The sequence below is a fragment of the Echinops telfairi genome, unplaced genomic scaffold (assembly GCF_000313985.2).
Source record: "Echinops telfairi isolate 266 unplaced genomic scaffold, ASM31398v2 ScPeMD7_19;HRSCAF=73, whole genome shotgun sequence".
Classification (NCBI taxonomy): domain Eukaryota; kingdom Metazoa; phylum Chordata; class Mammalia; order Afrosoricida; family Tenrecidae; genus Echinops; species Echinops telfairi.
The window spans coordinates 985959-993300 of NW_022103916.1; the positions used below are offsets into that span (position 1 = coordinate 985959).

At 38.3% G+C, this 7342-nt stretch overlaps 1 pseudogene; it reads right to left on the reverse strand.

The window, feature by feature from the left end:
- Positions 1 to 1993: 1993 nt before the first annotated feature.
- Positions 1994 to 7342, reverse strand: part of LOC101654975 — a 54939-nt pseudogene continuing 49590 nt past the window's right edge.

Consider the following 7342-nt stretch of genomic DNA (forward strand, 5'->3'; position numbering starts at 1 on the left):
CCAGCTATCAAAAGATCTAGCATCTGGGGTCTTAAAGGCTTGAATATAAACAGGCAGTCATCTAGCTGAGAAGCAACAAAGCCCACATGGATGAAGCACACCAGCCTGTGTGATTATGAGGTACCAATGGAATTGGAATCAGGCATCAATGACCCAGAACAAAAAAATCATGTCAATGTGAATGAGTGGGAATTTTGAGTGGAGACCCAAAGCTCATCTGTAGACAATTGGATAACCCCTTACAGAAGGGTCACAAGGAAGTGACAAGCGAGTCAGGGAAGAGTATAGCACTGATGAAACATACAACTTTCCTCTAGTTCTTTAATGTTTCCTCCTCCCACTATCATGATCCCAATTCTACCTTACAAATCCAGCTAGACCAGAGTATGTACACTGGTACAGTTAAGAGCTGTAAACACAGAGAATCCAGGACAGATAACCCCTCATGAGCAATAATGAGAGTAGCGATACCAGGAGGTTAAGGGGGAATGTGGGGGGAGCAAGAGAGAACTCATCACAATGATCTACATATAACCCCGTCCCAGGGGGACGGACAACAGAAAAGTGGGTGAGGGGAGACATTGGTCAGTGTAAGACATGAAAAAAGTATAAATTATCAAGGGTTCATGAGGGAGGGAGGGTGAGAGAGGGGGTAAATGAGCTAATACCAAGGGCTCAAGCAGAAAGAAAATGTTTTGAAAATGATGATGGCAACATATGTACAAATGTGGTTGACACAATGGATGGATGTGTGGGTTGTGATAAGAGCTATTCAAGCCCCCAATAAAATGTTTAAAAGAAAAGGAAAAACCAATCATTACTTCTACTTCTGTGGGAAAGGAAAAAGATCCCAGGTAAGCTAAGTACTATTAAAGAAGAAAAACAAAGTATATCTCATACTTCTCAATTCCATTATGTACTATATAGCTAAGGTGGTCAAAAAGCCTGGTACTGGTACAATGATAGACATATAGACCAATCATACAGAATTAAGAACCCAGAAGTAAATCCATCCACCTGTGGACAACTGACCTTCAACAAAGGGCTGAATGTCATTTAAATAGGAAAAGCTATCCATTCATTTGTTGAAAAATAAAAACAGGACCTATGCCTCATACCATATAAAAATGAACTCAAAATGGATCTAAATCAAAAGGTTAAAGCCTAAAACTATATATATAATCAAAGAAAACTAAGAGCAAGCCTAAGAACCTTAACACACAGCATAAATACTGAAATACTGTTTTGGTCCTAAGACTTGTTTAATTGGTTTTTCTTCTTATAGTAGTGGAGTCATACAATATTTGTCCCTTTATGATAGACTAACTTCACTCAGCATAATGGTTTCCAGGTCCTTCCATGTCATGCAGTGTTTCATGCTTTCATCTCTGTTTCTTAAGGATGCATAATGTTCCATTGTGTGTATGGACCATAGTTTCTTTATCCATTCATTCACTGTGTTATTTGGGCTGCTTTCAGTTTCTCACCATTGTGAACTGTGCTCCTATGAACATGGGAGAGCATTCCTCCAACCGTGTTTGTCTCTTATTTCTTTAGGCTGTATGTATAATAGTGGAATTGCTGGATCATATGGGATTTCAATTGCAAGTCAATTTCAAGTCCACCAGCAGTGTATACAATTTCCAATCTCTCCACATCCTCTCCAGCATTTGTTGATTTCTTTGTTGTTGTTTTTTAATTTGGGTGTGAAGTGGTATCTCATTGTGGTTTTAATTTGCATCTCCCTGATGACTCGTGACTATGTACGCAGACTGTAACTCTTTTTTTAAAATAAAATTTTATTTAAGAAAGTATGCAACTAACAAAACCTACAGAAAACATTTTCTCATTACAATTTTTTGCTTTATCTAATAATACATTCTTTCTGTTATTGTAAAATTCCTAAACTACAAAATTATTAAACTACAAAAGAAATTAAATCTGTAAGAAAGCCTAGTAGACCAGATGCTGATGCCAGGACATATGTTGTTGGTCATGACATTTCAAACCTTCCACCTCAACTCATGCCGCCTTGCCCGTAGTACCTTCCACTGTCGCCACCGCCACCACCATTGCCATAACCACCCAACCCATTGAGTGCCGTATTTTCCACTATAATTGTTCCCCATTTCCGTTCTTCCAATAGATCCATGTCCTCCCTGATTATCTATTCCATCTCTGTCATCGTCTCACATTCCAGAGCTGCCTCCAGGAACAGAATTCAAAGAGTTCAATGTATCAATGCTGACTATTATTTTTATCTTTAGATGTGGAAGCTACTGTATCTTCATGTGTCACAAATTCTGTATATACTTCTCATGTTACTCTGCCATCAGATCCAATATCATTATGAACTCCTGTAGGGTTTAGTGATGAGAAGAAAGTAGCAATATCATTTTCAGTTGCACGAAAAGGCAACCCTCTCATATGTACAAAATGACCACCATGAAAACCTGAACTTTCAACACCAGCTCCACCATACCTCTGTCCATGTCCTCCACCAAACCGCTTCCATCTCACATTCTGTCATCAAAGCCATCATTTCTATAGCCATAATTATTATAGCCACCATAGCCGTCAAAACCTCCATAATGTCCACGCTCAGCTCCATAATAACCCCCACTTTCTACTATTGGTCTATCATATGGTCCTAGTTGAGGTCCCAGTAATCTTCTTGGTGGGTCATAAAATCCTTTGATTTCACTCCTGCCACTTCTGAAGATCTCAATATTCTTTCCTTGTGTTTCCCCAGAGCATTTTCTGTTATCTCCTTTGAAGCAAAATGTACAAAGTCCTCCCCTGTGCTTCTTCTCTGGTAGCCCATCGTCAATGTTATCCCATTTGGCAAGATTTCCAACCCTTGAAAGAACTGAATTATTTCCTCTTTGCTGCAACCAAATGGCAGTCCACGACGTTGTACTGTCCCATTTCATAATCCAATCGGTTTGATTTAAATGCCCTTTTTACTTCAGATACCCTGTTGGGAGACAGTAAGAGTGGTTTCAGTGCCCACTGGTGGTGCAGTCCTGAGAAGGGAGCTGTCCTTTGCCTTGCATAGCGCTCTCCACAACAGACCTTCCAACTGTCTCTGACAGCTGCGACCACTAAAGAACTGCATAGCTGAGCAACTGGCTCCAGACTATAACTCTTCATGAGAGTAGAAAGCCATCTTTCTCCCTCAGAGCAGTTGGTGGTTTTGAACTGCTGATCTTGCTGTTAGTGTAACCACCTTTGGAATTAAAGGTGCCATTCACTCAACTGGAATTACTTTAACTGAAAATCATAATAATTTATCAAGGATTCACAGGGATGGGAGGGAGGAGGAGAGAGGGGAAAAATGAGGAGCTGATACCAAGGCCTCAGGTAGAAAGAAAATGTTTTGAAAATGATCATGGCAACAAATTTACAAATGTCCTTGATACAATTGATGTATGAATTGTAATAAGAGCTGTAAGAGCCCCCAATAAAATGATTTATTAAATTAAAAAATGTAAGCCAATGGTTAATAAAAAATAAAATGCTTCAAAAAAGAATTACTTTAACCAAATAAAATATAATATCCCCGGAGAAGGTGTGTGGCGTCTTGATAGAGTTTCAAAGGAGAGGATCTTCAAAGTGAAGGAACCAGATAGGATTCTTATCAAGACTTGAGAATCATTATGAGGAAACTCCTTGGAAGGAAGGTTTTAAGACATGGGAACCTTTTCAAAAGAGAATTCACAGGTGAGTTATTGATGTGCACAGTCTTTCAGAGATTATGAAGATGATCACTTTCATCAGTATTAAACGTGAAGTAAAGGTTGCTTAAAACATCTATTTTAATACGTAGATTTATCTGCTGATGAAAGAAAGAAAGGGAGGGAGGAAAAGAAAAACAGAAAGAAACTATAAAACTATATTGGTATAACTTCTTTTCGCAACAGTGTGTTAAATTCTACACTGTTGGATAAATTAATGACAATATCCATAGAATTACCTTATGCCCCAGGGAGATGATTTTTAATGCTCTCTATCATAAAATGATAATGAGGCCTCTAATGTGAACCAGACACACATATAAAACACATATGTATGAATTCTAGCCCCAATCTAAGAACAATTAGTTCTTATGGCATGGCCCTACTCAATGCTCACCCTCATGGAGAGATCACTGAAGATATGGGTGCTACCGAAAAGTGTAGTGAAGAAAGTAGATAGTGCCTGGTTACTAAAAAAAATAGCACCTGGGTCTTAAAGGCTTGCGTTCAAACAAGCAGCTATCTAAATGAGGCATCAACTAAATCCACATGAAAGCACAGCAGTCTGTGATCCAAGCATAAATAGTAAAAGCCAAATCCAAAAGAGAGAATGGTATCAGAGCTTATCTTGTGTGAACACCCAATTTTCAGAAGGTTATGGAAGAAAGTGGGAGTCCAAAATCCATTTACAGTGTCCCTACATGGATTAAACCTCTGGTGAATCCCCTTTGACTAGAGGTGAGGGATGTAAATAGCCTTGATATCAGGCAGAGTGTATTGTAAATTCGACAATGGCAGATATAATTAGGTTAAAATGTAATACCTGACCATTTGATCTCCCTTTTGACCCATTTTGAATTTGTTCTCGTTTTTAACATTTCCTCCTTTTTTTCTCCATTAAGGTTATTTCTCTGGCTTCTTTTGTTATTGTTGTTGGTCTTTATTTATTTATGTGTTTTTCTTTCATGTACTTTTTGGTATGCTTTCCAGTATATGAAATTTAGGATAGGTAAATTTGTAGAGACAGTAACTAGATTAATGGCTTATTGGGGGATATAGGAAGGAAGACTGGAAGTAAATGAGGGCCTAGTAATGAGTACAAGAAAGAAGAAAATGTTCTAGGTTTGATGGTAGCATTAATTATACAACTGTTTCAGTTCGGCAGACTGAAAGAACGTGACCTAGATGGCACTTTGAATTCACATGAGCTAAAGTAAAGGTAATTCTATAATTAGAAATGACACTATAAATACATGCCTGTTATATTTTCTTCTTTTAACTGATTTTTTAAATTGTATAAAGGTACAAGGGTAAGTCAGTAAGTATTGCCGCAAAACCATAGAAACTTTTATTTAAAAGATCAAAATGTGATGCTATTGCTTCTCAACATATCTTCTTTGCACTTCTGAAGGTGGTGTTTCTATATGCAAATAGAAAGTCAGTGGCTCAAACTCACCAGCCAGTCCATGGGAGAAGAATGAGGCTGCTCCTATAAAGATTTACAGTCTCAGAAACCCCATACTGGATCGCTGATAGGAAGGATTCACAGGTTAACCCTTCCCTGTCCCACTAGTCTGTCAGTTTGCCATAAGGCGGTGGTGGTATGTGTTGCTATGATGCTGGAAGCTATGCCACTAGTATTTCAAATATCAACAAAGTCACCCATAGTGAATACGTTTTGAACTAAGAACTGACTATGAAGAATGAATAAATGGTCCACTTTTGAAGGATTGGCCACTGAAATTAGCTTTGAATAGCAGTGGGACATAGTCTGATAAAAGTGCCAGAAAATGGGCCTCTCAGGTTAGAAGGCACTCAAAATATCACTAGAAAAGAACTGTCTCCTCAAAGCAGAATTGGGATTAATGATGAAGATGGAGAAAAGCTTTCAGACCTTTCATTTGCTGATGTTATATCACTCAGGATGAGAAGAAACAACTGCAAGCATCCATTAGAACAGTGGTTTTCAACCTGTGGGTCGTGACTCCTTTGAGGGTCAAATGACCCTTTCACAGGGTTCGCCCGATTCATAACAGTAGAAAAATTACAGTTATGAAGTAGCAATGAAAGTAAGTTTATGGTTGGGGGGTCACCACACATGAGGAACTGTATTAAAGGGTCGCAACATTAGGAATGTTGAAAACCACTGCATTAGAAGAAATCCCTCAATGAGATAGATTGACATAATAACTGAAAAAATTGGCTCAAACATAGCAACAATTTTGAGGATGTTACAGGACCAGACAATTTTGTTCTGTTGTACATAGAGTTTCTGAGTTGGAGCCAAATCAACACTATCTAACAACTCTTTTCTGAAGAATTCTGTGTTCTTCTATTTATATCACATAAAAACCACAAGTTTGGCATCCTCAATGGTCTTAAGTCATGTTTCTTTTCAATGTTCTTTGGATTGAGGGGACAAAAAGACATCTTTAGAGACAAGATTGGGACTGTAGGGTGTATTGGGTATGATTTCTCAATGACATTCACACAGGACAGTCGTCCTTGATGCACTCAAAGAATGAGCAGGTGCATTTTGTGATGGGAAAAAAGCTTCTACAAAAATTTCCTGGACTATTTCTCATCAGAGCAGTTGGAAATTTTCTTAGAACTTCTTTATAAGTCTCTATGATAGTTCTGTTTCCTTTGAGAAAAATCAATCAAGATTATCCCGTAGGAAACCTAAAGGCAACCACTTGCCCTAACCTTCTGAACGGACCTCTTGCCTTAAATATAACTAACCCTACACACCCCCTTGAATGCTACTGTTATTAATGGACCTGCCTCTCTGGATCATATTGGTGAATGTAAGACTCATACACAGTTATAATTTGTTCCATAAAATTGTCTTCATTGGCTTCAATCTTGCTTAATAGATTGATTCAAAGATCAGCTCTTTGAGCTAGCTGATCTTTGAGAAACATTTTGGACATCCATGCAGCCTAAGACTTGCTGAGGTCAAAAATGGTCACTTAAAAGTGAAAATGTCAAACCATGCAAGTTCACAACTTTAGTAGTTATCACATCAATAATAACTGTATGGTTTCCTCCACCAATTTCTGGACTTCAGCTACAGTTATTTTTTTATTCATTAAGGTTGATGAGCTCCCTCTGAATTAGTCTGTGAGGCCTTCCTTAGAACACTTGATCCATTTGAAAACCATTGTTTTATGTGAGGCAGCATTCATATAAATTGAAGTTGAAAAGCTTCAATGACATGGAAAGACGTCCATTTAAACTTTGTTTAACATTTTTTTTTATTACTCCAACATCAAAAAATTTCCCCATGGCACAAAATGTATCCCCCTCCTTTTTTTTTAAAGTACCTTAACAAAACTAAGACAAGTATATTACTGAGAGAACTTGTGTTCTGCCATCCACTGATCACCAAGATGTTCTGTTTAAGAATAAATTCATGCTAAGCGAGAACTGGAACGGGCATACAGCCCCCATCAGGACACACCAAATCAGAGGAGCAATGTAAAATGAGGAGGAATACACGAAGAGAATGGACCAGGCGCTGTCCTAGCCAGATATGACCTGATCCCCACCATGGAAGGGAGCACCACAGAGGATGGAAGTAAATCGCCCAACGAGGGAGAGGA